This window comes from Myodes glareolus, chromosome 9 (assembly GCF_982192425.1).
Source record: "Myodes glareolus chromosome 9, mMyoGla1.1, whole genome shotgun sequence".
NCBI lineage: Eukaryota > Metazoa > Chordata > Mammalia > Rodentia > Cricetidae > Myodes > Myodes glareolus.
The window spans coordinates 31,181,160-31,202,439 of record NC_142034.1 but is presented as its reverse complement, the minus strand read 5'-3'; positions in this window follow the sequence as shown (position 1 = coordinate 31,202,439).

Genomic DNA, 21,280 nt, shown 5'->3' with positions numbered 1-21,280 from the left:
GATATGAGCATATACTACATACTTTTACAGAAGACTTTTAAAGGAAGAATGAACATTCAGAGACTGACTACATATATTATGTCTTAAGATAAAGACATGTCTGAGCCTGATCTTCCCAGATCTGGTTAACAGAGCCTGAACTGGAACCTCACTGTCAGACAAGGTGTAAGAAAACCCAACTCTTTACTTTTTAAACCTCACAGGTAAAGGAAACTTTTATCGGGTAAAATTAAAGCAAAGAAGAATACACCCATTGTGCTAAGGCATTCTTTTGAAGTTTCAACGGTGCTGTAATTAAAGTAGGATTTCTGTAGGCAGTGTGCAGGAAAAAGAGGAGCAAACAGGTTGATTTGCAAGAAAATACCTTTAAAAAGCAGAAATAATTAAGATTAAAGTTATTTAAGAAGTGAAAACCTCACTGCTTTGAAAAGTCAATAGAAAGGTTGACTTCTTTGAGCTTTTGAAATTAGATTTCAAAGGCCAGGGAAAGACATTAATAAAAGGAAAATGTGTGATGAATAGGAATAGTTCCCTCGATATTAGATTTTAAACAGACAAAACAAGAAAAATGGAAAATTCTGGCATGGAATTATATTGTTGAAACAATGAAAAATTCTAATATTTGAGATGGAATTTTCAAACAACATAAGATATAGGATTGGCTCAGTCCTTCCTTTCTTTCAAAGTGATGTCCAGTTTTTATATGCGAGTCTATACTTTAGATTTTAGTACATCTATATCAACTTTAGGATTTTAAAAGACGTACAGTGCACTGTTTTCGATAAGATTCATCCCCATAGGCTCATATGTTTAAATATTGGTCCCCACTTGGTGGAACTGCTTGGGAAGGAATAAAAGGTGTGGGGAGCTATATCACTGGGGATGGACTTTGAGATTTCAAAAAAGCCTCCCACCAGTGCACATGTCTCTCACTGCCTCCTGTTCTCTGTAAAGGGGTGCAACCTGCTGGGCATTCCCCAATTAACTTTGACATTTCTGTTGCTTTTGTCAGCTCAGGTTTAGACTTGTACTTTATGCCATAGTGGTAAGACTTTATAGGTGTAGCTTCTCTGATATGTCTAGCAGACACACTATCACAGTAAACTCCCTTAGCATTTGCTCTTAGAGTCTTCTTACCTCTTTCTCATCAATGCTCCCTGAGATGCTGTTTTGTAATTGTATCAGTACAGACTGGGCTTCACAGCTCTGTATTTTGATGGGTTCTTGTTTCTGTAATGCTCTCTATATTTCAAGGAACTTCCTTGACGTTGACGGAGTGAAGACCACATTTATCTGCTGCTATTCAAACTAACTGTGTTAATATGTATAGACTACTTTTCTCATTTTAAAATGTTCTGTGCATTATACCATTTAACACACTTTTAAATATTTTCTTCTATTTTTTAATATCTATTTATGTTTGGGGAATATTAATTCTCTGCCTATAGCAAATCTGTTTTTAACATTTTTGCTCATTAAGTATTAATTTATTTTCAGTGTTTTATTGAGTAGAAATTATTTAGACTTGTTAAATTTTTTAATAAAGTCTTTCTTCTTTAATGGCTGCTTTTGTGTAGTTGACCATAGTCACAAGCCCACTAAAGATTTGTATATTAGACTATGGGTATTTTGTAATTTCATTATGTTAATGGCTATTTTTATTTGTGAATATATTGATTACACTGATATTAAATTAGTATAATTTTAAAAAATCCCAAATCTTTGAAAACTTACATTGGAAGAAGTTCATTTTTACTTCACCCACTCTCTCTTTTCTCAAAGTTATCAAAAATAGCTAAAATGTTAACAAATCCATTAGTCAATCAGAAGTTAGAGCTAATGGGCCAGGCAGGGTTTAAATGAATACAGTTTCTGTGTGATTTTTTTCAGGTGTAAGCTAGCCGGGCGGCTGGGAGGGAGTAAAGGGCCACCCTCTTATCATCAACAAAATCCAATAATAACTTTTTCTAAATTTTTGTACATAGAACTTTATACAAACACCTTTACAAAAACAATAGTAAGTGGTAAGTGTGATTTTCTTCTTTGCTTTTAAAGTTTACAATAAATCTGTAGATATTTCTGTTACAGAACGTGTTGTGTTCTTTCTATAGCCGCATAACATCCCATACTTTGAATGCAATATAAATTTTAATAATTAAGTTAAATCTGCATTTCACAGCATGTATGCTATATTGAAAGTTATTTATGATATTTTTGTTTGGTTTTGTAAAGTTATTCTTGGTATATCAATTCACAATTTTTGATATATATGTGAATGTCTTTAACTCTAGATCTTGACATTAAACTCCCTAAGTCAAGTAGGATGCATATTTTAAATTTTTAATTCTATTCTTATTTGTCCTTTTTGAAGGATGTTCAAAGTTGCAGTTCCACCAGCATCCTCACTTCTGACAACCTTGTACTTTTTAAAGCTTCTAGTTATGTCTTGATTTCTAGCATTTCACAGACCAAACAAATTATGTGGCTCAGCCCAGAAGCAGTGTAGGAGGTTGAGGGTGTTGAGTGCAGACTAATAGAAGCGTGTGGCAAATCAGTTAAACATGGGACAAAAATACTTGAAGAAAGAGTGCCTTTTTATAATCTGTACGCCATTCTACATGTGTAATTGTGGATAGGTTTACTTATTGAATTTAAATGTCTGTGTGGTTTTTCAACCAGCAAGTAACAGCAGTTGGAAATGAATAAGGATAACAAAAATAATTTACATTGTCCTTCGAACATAAGTTTGAAAAAAGTCTTCAAAAGACAATTCACCAAAAAGGCAATCCAACTGACCAAGATGCATATTTTGAAAATGTTCAAAACTGTTACTTATTGAAGGTGCAAATTAAAGCCACAATTATGTATGATTATGTATCTACCAGAATACTGAGGGGCATAATATTCACAAGGAACTTTGTGAATGACTACTGGAAACAGGCCATCTTGGGAAACTGTTCAGTAGTATATTATAAATAGTTAATAGATGTTTTCCTTGAAATTCACCATGCCTAGGCAGATATCCAAGGTAAAATTCTCTTCATGTCTACAAAATGATGATGCAGAATACGTATCACAGTGCTGTTCATATTAGCCAAAAGCTGAAACTGACCCAGATAGCCATTAAACAGAGAATGAGGAATTATTAGATATGAACCATTTACACCATTGAGTACCACCTAGCAACAATAGGCTAGCCATGTCAGCAAGGTGGGACTGTCTCATTGTGTTCAAACAAAGAAAACAGATGCATTCTCCTAACATCATATAACTTTCACATGGAACAGTTACAAAGGCAGGACAAAAAAACATAATAAGGGCTGGAGAGATGGCTCAACAGGTTAAGGTGTTCACTGCCAACCCTGACAAACAGTTTAAACCTGGGAACTAACATGATAGAAGGAGGAAATCAACCCCTAAAAGTTGTCCTCTGATGCCCACAGCAGCACCATGACACATGTGCTTACACACACATACACACATATGAATAAATATAAAATTAAATAATAAAACCATGTGTTTTTACAAATGTAAGTATGATTTTCCATTTATTTTGCATCATTTTTCATCAAAAACTGTTGCAACAGGAAAAAACAATAAATAATACTTAATTAATTCAAGCAGGGAAGCATCAGAATCAGCTGAAATTGATTTTCAGAATGTGGGTGTGGTACATGTGAACATATAATTAGATCAATGAATGATCTAATTCATTGTATGCTATCAATGGTAAATGTTCTACATGAAGTTCAAATAAAAGCATAAAAGATATTTTGTAATTGAAGCCAGAAGAGAATAGTTCCTTAGGGTATGACCTGGAGCTTGTGAGAAACTTGTGGGAGAGAAAACTTCAGATCATGATTTGTGAAGGAACTTCATGAACGAACACCTTTGAAACTTTACTCTTGAGAAATGCTTTATCCTGAAAATTTCTTTGATCATACAACAATCTGTTTTTGCTAATTCAACTATAAGAATATAAATTAATGCTGGGGCATTACAAGTTTAACCAGTTTCGCAATGGATAAAGCAGAGCAGGTTTATCACTTTAGTTGGGTGCGTGAAGTGGGGTGAGCAGGGCCTAAAAATAAGTTAGACTAAAGGCTCATGTAGTAGCTAACTTTATTCAGAACATCAGAAAATTTATACTCTAAGGGTTCAGAAGAGTTACCTGAGTAACATATTCAATCACAAGGACAAGCCATATATGGAAAAAAATAGCCATGCTTTTACATGGAAGAATTTTAGTAGCAGCAACTAAAATAGTTCAGTCCTCTGCACCACACCTGGGAGGAGCACATTCCAAGAACAATTCTGGGCTTCGAAGAAACTGAGGTCATAAGCCTCTTATCTTGATTTCTTGGAGTTTTCTCACAAGCACTCAGAGTTCTCACATGACTCCATTCCTGAATTCTGTTCCAACATTAATACATAAACAATTTGTTTGTATTTTATTTTTTTTCAAAGTTTATTAAATTATAAAAGTTTCCATTTCTTCCCCTCCTCCCAACACCCTCCCACTCCCCCTACTCCCTCTCCTCCTTCCTCTCCATCCCAAAGAGCAGTCAGGGGTTCCTGCCCTGTGGGAAGTTCAAGTTCCTCCCCCCTCCCTCCAAGTCCAGGAAGGTGAGTATCCAAACAGACTGGATCCCAAAAATCCAGTATATGCAGAGGAAACAAGTTCCAGTGTCATTGTCAATGGCTTTTCAGAAAGACTCCAGGCCAGCCACATTCAGAGAATCCAGCCACATTCAGAGAATCTGATTGGATCACGTGCTCGTTCAGTCCCAGTCCAACTGGCCCTGGTGAACTCTCATTAGATCAGTCCCCTTGTATCAGTGGGTGATGGCACCCCTTGCGGGCTGATTTCATTTTTCATGTTCTTCCTCCTTCTGTTCCTCATTTGGACCTTGGGGGGCTCAGTCCGGTGTTCCAATGTGGGTCTCCGTCTGTACCGCCATCCATCGTCGGATGAAGGTTCCCTCTGGTCTTGCCTTCTTTGCTCACGTTCTCTTTCCTTCTGCTTCTCGTTTGGACCTAGGGAGTTAAGCCCAGTGTTCCAATGTGGGTCTCTGTCTCTATCTCCATCCATCGCCAGATGAGGGTTCTATGGTGAAATGCAAAATATTCATCAGTATGGTTGTGGACCAAGGTCGGTTCAGGCACCCTCTCCTCTGTCCAGAGAACAATCTGGGGATCTCTCCTTGGACCTGGGATCCCCTTAATAATCAAGTCTCTTGTAAACCCTAAAATGACTCCCTTAGTTGAACTTCCCTGATCCCATATCCATCCTTCCTCCCTCCCCCCATCCCAGTCCCTCGAGCTTTCTCCATTCCTCCCTACTCCCTTCTCTCTAACCCTCTCCCCTTCCAACAACCCTCCCCATCCCCCCATGCACCCAAGGTTACCTGGCACTCTTGTCTATTTCCAATCTCCAGGCAGAAAACTACATGATTTTCTTCAGGTTCACTTTCTTATTTAGCTTCTCTAGGATCACGAATAATAGGCTCAATGACCTTTAATTATGGCTAGAATCCACTTATGAGTGAATACATACCATATTCCTCTTTTTGGGTCTGGCTTACCTCACTCAGTAAAGCATTTTCTATGTCCATCCATTTACATGCAAAATTCAAGATGTCATTGTTTTTTACCGCTGAGTAAAACTCTAATGTATATATATGTTCCACACCTTTTTTTAACCATTCTTCTATTGAGGGGCACCTAGGTTGTTTCCATGTTCTGGCTATTACAAATAGTGCAGCTATGAACATAGTTGAACAAATGCTTTTGTGGTATGATAGGGCATCTCTTGGGTATATTTCCAAGAGTGGAATTGCTGGGTCTTGAGGGAGGTTGACTCCCAGTTTCCTGAGAAACCGCCACACTGATTTCCACAGTGGCTGCACAAGTTTGCATTCCCACCAACAATGAATGAGAGTTCCCCTCTCTCCACATCCTCTCCAGCATAGGTTATCATTGGTGTTTTTGACATTAGCTAATCTGCCGGTGTAAAATGGTATCTCATAGTTGTTTTGATTTGCATTTCCCTGATCGCTAAGGAGGTTGAGCATGACCTTAAGTGTCTTTTGGCCATTCGAAGTTCTTCTGTTGAGAATTCTCTGTTCAGATCAGCACCCCATTTTTTAAATGGGTTAATTACAGTTTTAGTGTCTAGTTTCTTGAGTTCGTTGTATATTTTGGAGATCAGGTCTTTATCTGATGAGGGGTTGGTGAAGATCTTCTCCCAGTCAGGAGACAGCCTTTTTGTCTTACTGAAGGTGTTCTTTGCTATACAGAAGCTTCTCAGTTTCAGGAGGTCCCATTTATTCATTGATTCTCTTATTGTCTGTGCTACTGGGGTTCTACTTAGAAAGTGGCCTCCTGTGCCTATATTTTGTAGACTATTTCCCACTTTCTCTTCTATCTGGTTCAAAGTGGTCCGATTAATGTTGAAGTCTTTAACCCATTTGGATTGATTTTTGTGCATGGTGATAGATATGGATCTACTTTCATTCTTCTACAGGTTGACATCCAGTTATGCCAGCACCATTTGTTAAAGATGCTTTCCTTCTTCCATTGCATACCTTTAGCCCCCTTGTCGAAAATCAAGTGTTCATAGGTTTGTGGGTTAATATCTGGGTCTTCTATTCAATTCCATAGGTCGACTTCTCTGTTCTTATGCCAGTACCAAGCTGTTTTCAATACTGTAGCTGTGTAATAGAGTTTGAAGTCAGGGATGGTTATACCTCCAGAAGTTCCTTTATTATATAAGATTGTTTTGGCTATCCTGGGTTTTTTGTTTTGCCATATAAACATGATTATTGTTCTCTCAAGGTCTATGAAGTTTGATGGAGTTTTGATGGAGATTGCATTGAATCTATAGATTGCTTTTGGTAGAATTGCCATTTTTACTATGTTGATCCTCCCAATCCAAGAGCAAGGGAGATCTTTCCATTTTCTGGTATCCTCCTCTATTTCTTCAAAGACTTAAAGTTCTTGTCAAATAGATCTTTCACTTCCTTGGTCAGAGTTATCCCAAGATATCTTATGCTATTTGTGACTATCGTGAAAGGTGAAGTTTCTCTGATTTCCCTCCCTGCTTCTTTATCCTTTGTGTATAGGAGGGCAACTGATGTTTTGGAGTTGATCTTGTATCCCGCCACATTACTAAAGGTGTTTATCAGCTGTAGGAGTTCTTTGGTAGGGGTCGCTCATGTATACTATCATATTGTCTGCAAATAACGAGAGTTTAGCTTCTTCTTTTCCATTTTGAATCCCCTTGATCCCCTTATGTTGTCGTATTACTATTGCTAGAACTTCTAGCACTATATTGAAGAGGTATGGGGAGAGTGGACAGCCTTGTCTTGTTCCTGATTTCAATGAAATGTCTTTGAGTTTCTCTCCGTTCAGTTTGATGTTAGCTGTTGGCATGCTGTAAATAGCTTTTATTATATTTAGGTATGATCCTTGTATCCCCAATCTCTTCAACACCTTTATCATAAAGGGATGTTGGATTTTGTCAAATGCTTTTTCAGCATCTAATGAAATGATCATATGGTTTTTTTCTTTCAGTTTATTTATATGATGGATTACATTGATAGATTTGCGTGTGTTGAACCAGACCTGCATCTCTGGAATGAAGCCTACTTGATCATAATGGATAATTTTTCTAATGTGTTCTTGGAATCGGTTTGCCAGGATTTTGTTGAGAATTTTTGCGTCAATGTTCATGAGTGAGATTGGTCTGTAATTCTCTTTCTTGGTTGTGTCTTTATGTGGTTTTGGTATCAGGGTAACTGTAGTTTCATAAAAAGAGTTTGGCAATGACTTTTCTGTTTCTATATTGTGAAATACATTAAGGAGTATAGGTATCAGCTCTTCTTGGAAGTTCTGGTAGAATTCTGCATTGAAACCATCTGGCCCTGGGCTTATTTTGTTGGGAGATTTTTGATAACAGCTTCTAATTCTTTGCCACTAACAGGTCTATTTAGTTTGTTCACCTGGTCTTGATTTAACTTTGGTAAATGGTATTTATCTAAAAACCAATCCATTTCTTGTACATTTTCCAACTTTCTGGCATATAAACTTTCGTAGTAAGATCTAATGATTCTCTGAATTTCCTCTGTGTCTGTTGTTATGTCCCCTTTTTCATTTCTGATCTTATTAATTTGAGTGTTCTCTCTTTGCCGTTTGATTAGTTTTGCTAGGGGTTTGTCAATCTTGTTGATTTTCTCCAAGAACCAACTTTTTGTTTCATTGATATTTTGGATTGTTTTCTGTGTTTCTATTTTGTTGATTTCAGCCCTCAGTTTGATTATTTCCAGTCTTCTACTCCTCCTGGGAGAATCTGCTTCTCTTTTTTCCAGAGTTTTCAGGTGTGCTGTTAAGACTCCAATATGTGCTTTCTCCGTTTTCTTTAAATGGGCACTTAGTGCTATGAACTTTCCTCTTAGCACTGCTTTCATTGTGTCCCATAGGTTTGAGTATGTTGTGTCTTTATTTTCATTAAATTCAAGGAAGACTTTAATTTCTTTCTTTATTTCTTCCTTGACCCAGGGATGATTCAGTAGTTGACTGTTCAACTTCCACACATTTGTAGGCTTTCTGGTGTTCGAATTGTTATGGAATTCTAAATTTATACCGTGGTGATCCGAGAAGACACAGGTGGTTACTAAAATTTTTTTGTATCTGTGGAAGTTTGCTTTGTTACCGAGTATGTGGTCAATTTTTGAGAAGGTTCCATGAGCTGCAGAGAAGAAGGTATATTCTTTCCTATTTGGGTGGAATGTTCTATAGATATATTTTAAGTCAATTTGATTCATTACCTCTAGTAATTCTCTTATTTCTCTGTTGAGTTTCTGTTTAATTGACCTGTCCTTTGGTCAGAGAGGTGTGTTGAAGTCTCCTACTAATAGTGTGCGTTGTTTGATGACTGCCTTGAGTTCTAAAAGTTTTTCTTTTACATAAGTGGGTGCTTTTATATTAGGGACATAGATATTCAGGATTGAGACTTCCTCCTGATGAATTGTTCCTGTTCTGAGTATGAAATGTCCATCTCCATCTCTTCTGATTGATTTTAGTTTGAAGTCAATTTTGTTAGATATTAGAATGGCCACACCAGCTTGTTTCTTAGGTCTGTTTGCTTGGAAATCTGAGTGGATGTCTATCTTTGTGTTTGAGGTGTGTTTCTTGTAAACAGCAGAATGTTGGATCCTGTTTTCGTATCCAATCTCTAAGTCTGTCCCTTTTTATAGGTGAGTTGAGTCCATTAATATTAAGTGATATTAATGACCAGTGGTTGTTGATTCCGGTTATTACTTTTGTGTGTGTGTGTGTGTGTGTGTGTAGTCGAGTTTGTGTGTTTCTCTTCTTTGAGTTGTGGTTGTGAAGGGTTGCTAGATGTCTGTGTTATTGTAGGCAGTGATGGCAATGTTGGATTCCTTGGGTTGCGATTTTCCTTCTATTACTTTCTGTAAGGCTGGATTTGTGGCTACGAATTGTTTAAATTTATTTTTATCCTGGAATATTTTGTTTTCTCCGTTGATAGTGAACAATAGCTTGGCTGGGTATAGTAGTCTGGGCTTGCATCCATGGTCTCTTAGTTTCTGCAGTACCTCTATCCAGGATCTTCTTGCTTTCATGGTTTCCATAGAGAAGTCCGGTGTAAGTCTGATAAGTTTACCTTTATAAGTTACTTGACCTTTTTCCTTTGCAGCTCTTAATATTCTTTCTTTAATCTGTATGTTTTATGTTTTGATTATTATATGGCGAGGGGATGTGTTTTTCTGATCCAGTCTATTCGGTGTTCTGTATGCTTCTTGCACCTTCATAGGAATATCGTTTTTTAGATTGGGAAAGTTTTCTTCTATAATTTTGTTGAATATATTTTCTGGGCCTTTGATCTGCCGTTCTTCTCCTTCTTCAATCCCTATTATCCTTAGATTTGGTTTTTTTATTGTGTCCCACAATTCCTGAATGTTTTGTGATGAGAATTTGTTGGATTTGCTGTTTTCTTTGGTCAGAGCGTTTAATTTCTCTATGGTGTCCTCAGAGTCTGAGATTCTTTCTTCTATCTCTTGTGGTCTGTTGGTTATGCTTGTTTCTGAAGTCTCTGTTCGTTTACCTACATTTTCCATAGCCAGCCGGTCCTCGGTTTGTGATTTCTTCATTGACTCCATTTCAGTTTTCAAATCTTGAACTGTTTCCATTACCTGTTTGATTGTTTTTTCTTGGTTTCCCAGAATTTCATTTATGGATTTACTCATTTCTTCAAACTTTTTGGTATATTTCTCTTCCATTTCTTTACTCATTTCCTCAATCTTTTTGTTATACTTTATCTTCCATTTCTTTATGGCAGATTTTCACCTCCTGTTTAAGTTCCTCTATTATTTTCATGTAGATCTGCTTATAGTAGATTTCTTCTATTTCTTCTGGAGTAGGGTGTTCAATTCTTCTAGTTTCGTGATCCCTGGATTCTGGAAATGTCATGTTGCCTTTCAGGTTGTTGGAGGAATTCTTGCATTTGTGCCTGCCCATCTCCATCTCTCTGGATGAAACTCCTCCGCACTCTCTGGATAGAACTCCTCAGCACTCTCTGGATAGAGCTCTTCAGCACTGCAGCTGGGATAGCTGGCCTTCCCATGGCCCAGGAGATAAGAGTGCAGGGCAGTGGGGGCAGGTAGGGGTCTGGTGAAACATGGAAGACCCTGCCGCAGAAGCTGAGGGGGGAGAGGCTGTGCTCTCTTCCTGGGCTGGCCGCCCAGGCTAGGACCCACTCACCTCTCCGGGTAGAACTCCTCCAATTTGTTTGTATTTTAAAAACGTACTTTCTATAAAGAAATACAGAAAAAGTTTGTTTTTGTTTCTGTGTTCCTCTTTTCTCAATTAAGAACTGGATATAGTCTTAAAATAAATATTGGACATTGTCTTAAGAAACATTCTTTAGTTGGTCATAAAATGTCTGTTTTCTGGATAGTGTTATTATGAGCAGTACACTATTAGCCTATGTGATTTCTAACATGATATATGAGACTCTTACAGCCTTTGCAAGCTGATAACTTTTACCATAGATCCATTGACATAAGGCAATATTTTCAGATGATAAACACCACTTCTACTCTCGGAATGAATTCACTTGATCACAGTGTTTTATTGTTTTAATTATTTTCTGGGCTATTTTGCTGAATTTTTAATTTTGTGAGATTTGTGTGCAAATATTTTGATACGTGTATTTATAAAGTAGAGTTTTGTCATTTGTGTGAGTATATGGATGAAACAGTGGGATTTGTGGTGCTGTCTATGCAGTGCTTTTATACCAATACTGTGCTCTTTCAACAGCGTAGATTAGAAATCCATTCATTTCTAAATGTTTGCGTAACATATTCATAGACAGAAAATGCTCTCTCTAAAAACCTTGCAGGAAAGCATGTGTGTACACAGCAGATTCTCCTGTGTCTCCACTGCAGAATTTTTTTCTTTTTCTTTCACTTAGAAAGAAATGCTGAATGTTAGTGGCTTAAAGGTTGTTCGTTCCATTTTTTCTTTTTCTTTTTAAGCTATCATATAAGGTTCTAATAAAGACAAATTCTGTATCTCTCTGGGTGTATTTCTTCAAATGCATTTTGAATTTCATTGTTTATAGTCATAAATTGTTAGTCTTTTAAAAGTAAGCATGGAATAAATATTAAATTATTAAGTTGTATTTTGTATAACCTATGCTATCAAAATATTTCATTTGCATTTAGCTTTTGTTAATTTTTTCTGAAGGTATGATCAGAATTGGTTTAAATATAATCATGTAAATCTCAAATTTTTCTTTTGTTTATAATAGTCTCCATTCCATAAAACATAAATACTATGATATTTGCAATATGTTTAATATTAAAGAAACAAGTTTATACTTAGAGATGTATTTAATATGATCTTAGAATTAGGAAACTTATTTTTACTTTTTTCTTGAAGTGAATACCCATGTATGATTTTAATTGGACTAAGCTTCTAACTAAATTATAGTGGCAATGTGTTTCTGGGGATCCATATGCTCTGATTTCAGGCTGTGCTACAATAACTGGTACAGTTACACAGCAATATTTGACAGAATACCAGATGGATAATCTATTAGGAGAAGCGCCAGAGACCAAAATACAAGTGCCAGGGTTTGACTGATGCCAATCCTACAGCAAAATTAATGCTGGGGAAATATAACTTAAAAGTTTTATATTAGCCACAATGCCAGGCCTAATAGATGTAGGCGATTAATATTCAAAGAGTGAAGAAAGTTTAAAATCAATTTTAGAGTGAATGACTGGTAACTGCGGTCTATGAATGCCATTGCTAAGTCCAAACTGTGAGGTTTGAGTTACATGGACACTCATAAAGAAAGAAGACAGAAGGAGTAATACTGTTAAGCAAGTAGAAGAGAAATGGAGGGATAACTCAGCTGGTGTTTGCCACACAGTCATAGAAGCCTGAACTTCAGCTTCAGGACTATTGTGAAATGCTGAGTGTGGTGGCATGCACCTGTAGTACTGGCTTTGAGGAACTAGAAACAGATCGATCTCCCAGGCTTTCAGGCTACCCAACCAATACTACCTGGCAAGTTCTGGTTGGAGAGAGACCCTCTCTCAAAACCAGCGATGAACAGCACCTGAGAACATATCCCTAAATTTGAACTCCGGACTCTACACACTTGTGCACACACATCCATCCCCCCAACCCTACACATGTACAATTGCACCACCATAAACAAGCATGCACACACACTAATTAGATAAATGGCTATTTGCAACAAGAAACAAGTGAACAGTAATTTAGCATTCAGCTTTTGAGTCAGACACAGCTTGATAAAAATCCATTCCTTTTTTTTTTCTGACAAGGAGTTTAGGCTCCAGATAACACCTGTTTAAATAATTTACTGCCATCTGCCTCCAAAAGCTATGATTTTGTAAACTTGGCATCGAAGTAAAACTTTTATCTAAATATTTCCTGTTAATGAATGCCAAATCGGGGTAGCCTTAATATCCTATTAAGAAGAAACACATTTATGTTGAAAGGTGTGAAGTGTGTGGGTTAGAATTCTGACACAAACCCCTTAAATAGCATCAGGTCATCTTGAACTGATAGATTATATAAATTTTTTTGTAGAATTTTCACCATTTGTTATGCACCATGAAATCACTCTAGTTATTGTGATTCATTACAAATTTTCTTTAAAAATATTACAAAATTTTAAAGCTTTAAGTTGACGGCAACACAGAGCAGAAGCCCCTACAATTTTTATGTGCTCCTGGCCTCCCTCTCTCAGGCCCTGCTTCCCATCATCAGCGTCACCCACCAGTGTGGAGCCTTCCTCCATTGAAGTGATGTAATCATTCAAAGTTTAAGACTTGGATATGTTTGATGAGCATTGTTACATATTCTGTGGGCTTCATCAAATGTATACTGGTATATATTCACTTTTATAATATCTCATGAAATAATTTTATTGCCATGAAAATCTGCTCTGCTTCACTGATTTATTCTTAGAAGCCAAGGGTCATTTTCTGTTATAAGAATTTTTCTTTCCTAAATATGTCATCTAGTGAGACTGTCTCTCATACAACACTTGAGGATGGTGTCACTTGTTTATGAATACCCATTTACATTTTCTCCATGTCTTTTCATGACTGGGTAACTCACTTCTTAATGCAGAATAATACTTAACTGAATAAACGACAGTCTACACAAACTCTGAAGGATGCCTTATAGCTTTGTACCTTATTAAGAATATCTATATTTTGTGGGGACCTAAATTTTAACAAATTTAATTAAATTCAAGGAACATGACTGAGATAGGTCACATATTAAATGAATATTTAGTTAATGAAGAAACTGTTCCACTATAGTCATATGAGGATGTATTATTATTTTTCTTTACTAACAATAATAAATGTCTTATATTCTCATCAGAATTTGCTTTTGTTGTATTGTTGTATATTTGGGTATTTCAAATATTTGCAGATGTCACCTGCTGTTTGAAATTACCAACTATTATTGGCACATTATATTGACTATTTTCATATGTTTATGTGTTCACATGTTGTATAACTTTGGTTATGTATCTGTTCACGCACTGGTCCATCATATTCAGTTTGTTTTATTGCTGAGAATTAAGAGGTCTTTGAATATTTGGACAAATAGTATGGTTTTTCTCAGATATGTGTATGGAAAATATTTTCTCCCTGTTTTTAGTTCATCTTTTTATTTTAATAAAGTCTTTCACAAAGCAACAAGTTTAGACATTAATGAAGTATATAGTCTCTTAGCTGTTTATTTTTTGAGTTTTTGCTGTTGTATCAAAGAAAATCATTGACAATTCCAAACTCATTTAGAATTTTTTCTGTGCTTTCCTTCAGATCATTTGTAGTTATAATATATCTGTGAGTTTAGGATCAATTTTTAGCTTTGGGGTTTGGTTTTCTAAAGTAAGATTAGTCCAAATCTTTTTTTTCCTTTTTTCAAAAAATGTCTTACTGTTTCATAATTATTGACTTAAAAGATTATATTTTTAGTGACTATGTTGTTAGTATATTTATAATCTTTTATCAACTCTACTTTTCTGCTTTTCATTGTAATTCAATAAAATTTGTGAAAAAGAGAGAATATTTATGAAATGGACAAAAGCCATTCCAAAGAAGATTCTGTGTTGCAATAATATTTTGTTGTTGTTCTTTCTTTATTATTATGATTACAAATTTTCACCTCCTCCCCTCCTCCCATTTACCTCCCCCTCCCCCCATCTCCCCTCTCCCTCCCGCTCCAGTTCAAAAAGTTGTCAGTGTTCCCTGCCCAGTGGGAAGTCCAAGGTCCTCCCCCCTCCATCCAGGTCTCTGAAGGTGAGGATCCAAACAGACTAGGTTCCCACAAAGCCAGTACATGGAGTAGAAGCAAAACCCAGTGAAATTGTTCTTGGCTTCTCAGTCAGCCCTCCATGTCAGCCATGTTTAGAGAGTCCGGTTTGATGACATGCTCCATCAGTCCCAGTCCAGCTGGCCTTGGTGAGTTCCCATTAGATCAGTTCCACCATCACAGTGGGTGGACACACCCCTCGCGGCCCTGACTTCCTTGCTCATGTTCTCTTTCCTTCTGCTCCTCATTTGGACCTTGGGAACTCAGTCCAGTGCTCCAATGTGGGTCTCTGTCTCTATCTCCATTCAGATACATGGAAAGGGACTTTTTCTCTAGTATGAGTGAAATTCACAGATATACTTTGGGGCTAAGAAAAGTTGAATAAATGCTTTTTGTTTGACTGATTGAATAGAAGAATAAATGTGAATGGTTTATATTACTTTTCTTGTTGCTGTGTCAGAATATCTGACAGATATCAATCAAGAAAGGACTGATTTTCTGAGGTTCATGCTATCAAGGGGCATGTGTCAGCCATGGAGGTAAGTCAAGGTAGCAGGAGTGGCTCAATATATAGTAGCAGCAACACCCCGCATAGTGTCTTCAGTCTTGGTAGATCAGGAAACTTTTCCTTCATTCAAGGCTCAGCACTGCTCACCTAAGTCTCCCAGGTAGGCCCTAAGTCCCAAAGGCTCCACACACACCCCAAGACAACACCGGCATCTGAGAACTGTGTGTAAACACAGGAGCCTGTGCTGAATGTTTCAGATCCAAGATATAACAACTTCCTCAAGTGTCTGGCTTGTGAGGCTGGAAAAGTTGTGTGTGCTAAGAGTGAGGATATTTGTAGCTTGAAGAAGTTTATGTTACTTATATTTCAAACAGAAGCTAAATCCCAAATGATTAGATGCCACTCTGTTTGGGGAATGTTCAAAGACAGATGTTTTGTGATATTCTTCCCCTAGACATCTTTTCTGGCAAATTGACTCTTAGTATCATTTGTAAGCTTTAGGAAAACAAAGTTTGAGATTGTCTAGAGTCTTTGTAACAACAAAAATCTTTGCAAATTCAGGATTAAGAATTCTATAGTGGGGATAAAAAAAATCTTCCGTCTTCTGGTTTATGCCTTTCCTCAAACCCAACTACCTAACTTATTTGGCATGTAAACATTTTCTCCTTGCCCCAGAGACTCCTATTGACAAATTTATTAAGACTTTCTTATCTAGAATATTCGTGTTTCTGTAAATCTTTACCATCTGTTGTGCAGTCTAATTACAAATGTGAAGCAAACGTAATTCATGACTTTATCAAAATAAATTCAGATAACTGATTTAAATGCACTCAGATTGTCTTTATTCAAAGCAGCACAGATGCCTTGGAATTCTTTTTCTCCTAGGTACTGTCTTGAAAGTGTCAACCCCCAGTATTTTGTGTCACAAAACTATTATATTAAAAACATTACAATAGTCATCTTCTTGTGCCACAGTAAATGAGACGCCATTAGGTAAAACCTAGAACCCCTCCTAAGAATCATGAGAAATTGAATTATCCACTTGCATATTTATTTCTCTCAGTTTGTCAGTCACACATCAAATGTCATCACTTTAAGCATACATGGCCACGACTCAGATGTGTCATTTGGCTCTGAAACTCAACCCTATAGTTGAGTATAGTATAGTTCTCAAACTATAGAAGCACTTGATATTGCCTATTTTTCCAATGTAAGCTTCCTTGTTATAATTGTAAATGAAATCACATTTTGTTAGTTGTCTAACTATTTCCAGGGCACTCTTATAAACTCATACATTTATGTTCTGAACATTTCCAAGTATTCCTTTGTGCTTGTTTGACATGTTTTTTTTTTCTCAATGCAGAGGCGGTTGAAAGAAATGTTTGCTTTTATGAAGTTGGTTGTTCATGGAGAAGTAACTGGACAGATAGCCATTTATTTATTTGTTTGTTTATTTGTTTGTTTGTTTGTTTATGCATTTAGGGTATGCTTTTTGGGTTTATTTGTGTAACAACTCTGACTGTCCTGGAATTTGGTTTGCAAACAAAGCTGGTCTCTGTTGCAATTAAAAACTTGTGCCACCACTACCCAGCCAGACTGATCGTCTTAATCCTGAAATAAACTACTCCTAGCAGCATAGGGTCCCTAAGTTCTTTTCAAACATGACTCATGACTCCTAAGCCAGATAGGACTATTCACTTATGGGTAAAGCAGATTTGCCTCAATGGAGGACATATTAGGCCATCGAATGGTTCAGTTAAATGCACATTGTAAGAGAATGTGCACACTTGGGAGACACGATTTTCAGTTAGCAAGCTTCTCCAGCGCTGTAAGGCTGTTCTAGCCACTCTATCTAAGTGCTCCACGGCAGTGAAATAGACGCAAGACTGTCAGATTGCACTGCACTGTGTCTTACTCCTTATAATTTGGTGAACAACCTGAGGTAAAGTTTTATCTGCCTCAGGTTATATGATTTGAGGAATTAGCAAAAAGGAGACATAGAATCATGCACAGTAGATGCTTGATGAACTAATAAGGGACAAATAGAAATGTTCCTGGTAAGTAAAAGAGCCTTTCCTCTCTAGGTAATTGTTCATTACTACTATAAAGATGAAGAAAATGTGGACTTTCTCATAAACCAATATTTGCAATCTAACTTAATAAAAAGAGACACCAGAAAATATTGTAGACAGAAAAATACCTTTAGAAGTTGACAAATTCTTCGCTAATATTTTTGCATTGGTTTGGAAAGAAATTCCAATAGAGTGCGGTGGATATGTGATCCTACTGCAAAAGGTCATGCAGGTAGCTGCCTAAAAGGATTTGGAGGGCTTACTGGTTTGGCAGATACTGCCCAATGCTTGCTTGGAACCTTGGCTGTCAGGGAAAGGAATTAACAAGACAGATGTGTCTAGATGTCTCTGCAACTTTGAAAACACATATTCAATAAACATCCTGGATTAGTTGATCATATAGAAAACCAGAGAAATGTATATGTAGAACTCTCAATATTATTTGACTGAGTCAGGTTTCAAAAGTTTCTGCTGAGAATGAATAGATATAATGAATATATTTAAACAAATGATCCAGTAATCAAATTCATTTTTATATAATTTGGGTGCACGAGTATAGAAACTAAATATAATTATCCAATTGATTTTCTCAATCTTCTACTAAATAATTTCACTTCTTTCAAGTATCTATGTACAATATACAATGTTTCTACTTCCATGGATAGTTATTGGGAAAAATAGAACAGGAATCCTGCTTATTCTCCACCTAGGCATCCTCATCTCTAAATCTGATCTATTCTAAAAAATTTATCCATGCACCAAGAAACCAGCTCTCTGCAAAACTGAAAGCCACTCCACCAGCTCAGTCTGCAACCAGAACTTGGTCTTTCTTTCATAATTGCCAGGTATCCTAATGTCCAACATGATCTCTGCTTTGGAATTTATTGAGAAAGAAGCTAAAAAGCCTATGAAATCTCTTACTCCTCTTAATTTGCTCTTTGATATTAATTACTTTTCTATTACTAGAGCAAAACACCATAACCAAGGCATCTTATAAAATGAAGAGTTTATTTGGGTTTACAGTTTCAGAGGGATGGGAGTCTATCATCATCATGGCATGGAGAATGTTAACAGGTTGACAGGCATGTCATTGAACCAGCAGCTAACAGCTCACATCAGGATCCCAATCATAAAGAAGCAGAGAGATCACTGAGGACACAGGAGGCTTTTGACAGCTCCAGCTCGCTTTCCTCCTCTGTGACACACCCACTCCAAAGTGCATCATCTGATCTTTTGCAAAGAGTTCCACCAAGTGGAGAGCAAGCATTCAAACATAGCACTCAAGGAGACCATTCTCATTTAAACCACCATGTAAGTCAGAGTGATGTTTCTGACTTGTAATTCTGTTGATGTTATTTAAGTCCTCCAACAGCCTGTGAAGAAGTCTATTAGGCACCTACTATGAACTCCTGTAAGGTACTAGGGCATTTGATTGTCCTCTAACACCTTCTTTCCAAGTCTGAGAACTCAATTTTCTTCTTTGTAGATTGTTTCATAAACACGGGGAATAATTTCAATAGTAGTGTTTTGGATATGATATTTTATTGCATATGATATTGATATCTCTTTTTTGTAAGACTATTGTAAAATTAAAAAGTATAATAGAAATTATAAAAATTATAAACCATGAAAATAAAACTTTGAAAAAAATGGGCTGCACAATACTCATAGCGATAAGCATACTGGAGACCCAGGATATTTGTTCCACTAAAATAAGAGGAAGTAAATGGAAGAGATTCTTCGGGTGCTTCGTCCTTCTCATTAACTTTTTCCCAACCTGCTAAGTATGAGTTCTGTTCCTGCGGCTTCATTATTTCACACAAGAGGATGCAATATTACCAGGAGCAGTACGGACTACATTCATAAGACTTGCTTCTTATGTACTTATGTACTTCTTCAATGTACTGAAGAAGTACATTGTTACTAAAACCACCAGTACAATGTGACCTACTGTGTAGTTTCCTTGTTTTTACCTAGTCATCATCTGCTTCGATACATTGTCTTGGTCTCAGATTCTAACATCATAAACCAGTTTCTCCATGAAGAGTCAATAGTCGTCCTGAAAATATCAGAAAACTTCGAATACCAGGGAAAAAAGCTGCCAATGAGGAAAGAGACGGAGTATCCTCATGGATACTCCTGAGGCATGCATGCACACACCTGCATGGCATGCATTCACACAAAGGCACCGACAGAGAAAAGAACAGAAATGATTCTTCAGCAGTCTCCGCCCAGAGAATCATCCTTAGGTTCCAGTTCACCTTTGTGCTGAAAAGAATCAGAAGGGAGCAAGTGAAGCCGATACAATTACCGATGCCTATGACTGAGAGCTCTGAGGTAAAAACTTCTCAGGAATAAAATAGTGGTGTGCTTATACCAAACAATCACCAAAGCAAGGGAAGGTTTCAGAACTTTGATAAGGCAGTGTGATTTGATGAAGTAGTGTTTAATTTAGTCTGTATTTGATTGCCTAGGGGTAGAAATAAAAAAAAATACAAATACAGGTTATTGAGCATAAGTGGTCACTTGGCAGTTTTGTCTTTAGAGACACTAGAAACACTTTGCCTCCCTAAGCCTTGACCTAAAGGCTATTTTACATTGGTGCCTGTCTGTATCGAGAACTTTAGGATAACTTAAATTTTCCCTGAGTCTCCCTTTCCTTTTTTCTTTCTTTCGTTCCTTTCTTATTTCTTTCTTTCTTTCTTTATTTTGTATTTTTTTCATTTTGGTTTTGGTTTTGGATGAATTTTAAGGCTATTTGTTAGGTTTGAAACTGTGAAGTGACACATCAAAGCAGCCCAGACTGGTAAGGACATTCATAGTGTTACTTGAATTGAACCAGGTCTAGATAGGGGGATGGGGAAAGTCCGACTCTCCTCATTTGCTTTTTCAGTGAGGTAGCTGCCCAATATTTTAGAACTAGTAGGGGTACCTTGCTTAAATAAAACTAACATTTAATATATAATTGTGTGACGGGTTTATGAATAGAGCAGTATTTTTGTTTACAGTGTGGCAGTACCTTCTGCTCTAATACTAAATAGCTTGTTATTTAAATATTGGACAAAATGGTTGGCTTCAAAAATAGTCATTAATATGGTCCTCCCCTACATTAATAAACTTAACTTTATGTAAAAAAGATTATCATAAAGTCCCACAAAATTATACTTTCAGTTATGTAGAGAACAAAAAACACAAAATGGTAGATTTGAGGGGAGGTTCCAAAAAGGTGTTCCAACCTTTGGTGGCTACTTTTTAAGTATAAGAATGTGCATAAAGTCTGCATAGGAGGTCAAAAATATTGTGTTTTATTATTCTCTGCTTTTTTATAGACGCTGAGAAGGGGTCTCATACTGAACCTGACACTTTATCTGTTTTAGGTAGGGCTGACTGGACAATGAGCTACTAGAATTCACCTGCTTTCATAACCCACTTAGGAACCTTACCTTGATCAGTAGTGGGTATTGAAACTTGAGTCAGCAGGTATGCACAATACTCTTTATCCATCTCCCCAGGTTCTTAAGTGGTTTCTTTATTCAGCCTCACTGATGACAAATTTTCATGTTCAACAATTCCGTCTGCGAAACTCAGGTCTTTAATGCCTGTCCTCAACATATAATTTCAACTATAGTCATAATAACTGGTGGAATGTTTTAGTCCTCTTTTCAGCTGATTTACACTTAAAAGCAAGTACGATAGAATATCAAGTAAGTACTTCATGCCTTTGCCATTTAACTTTAAATTTGATAGTCTCATTAAAACAAAATTGTAAGCAGAAGCATGAATATGAACCCTTTCTAATGTGGAAGTGTCT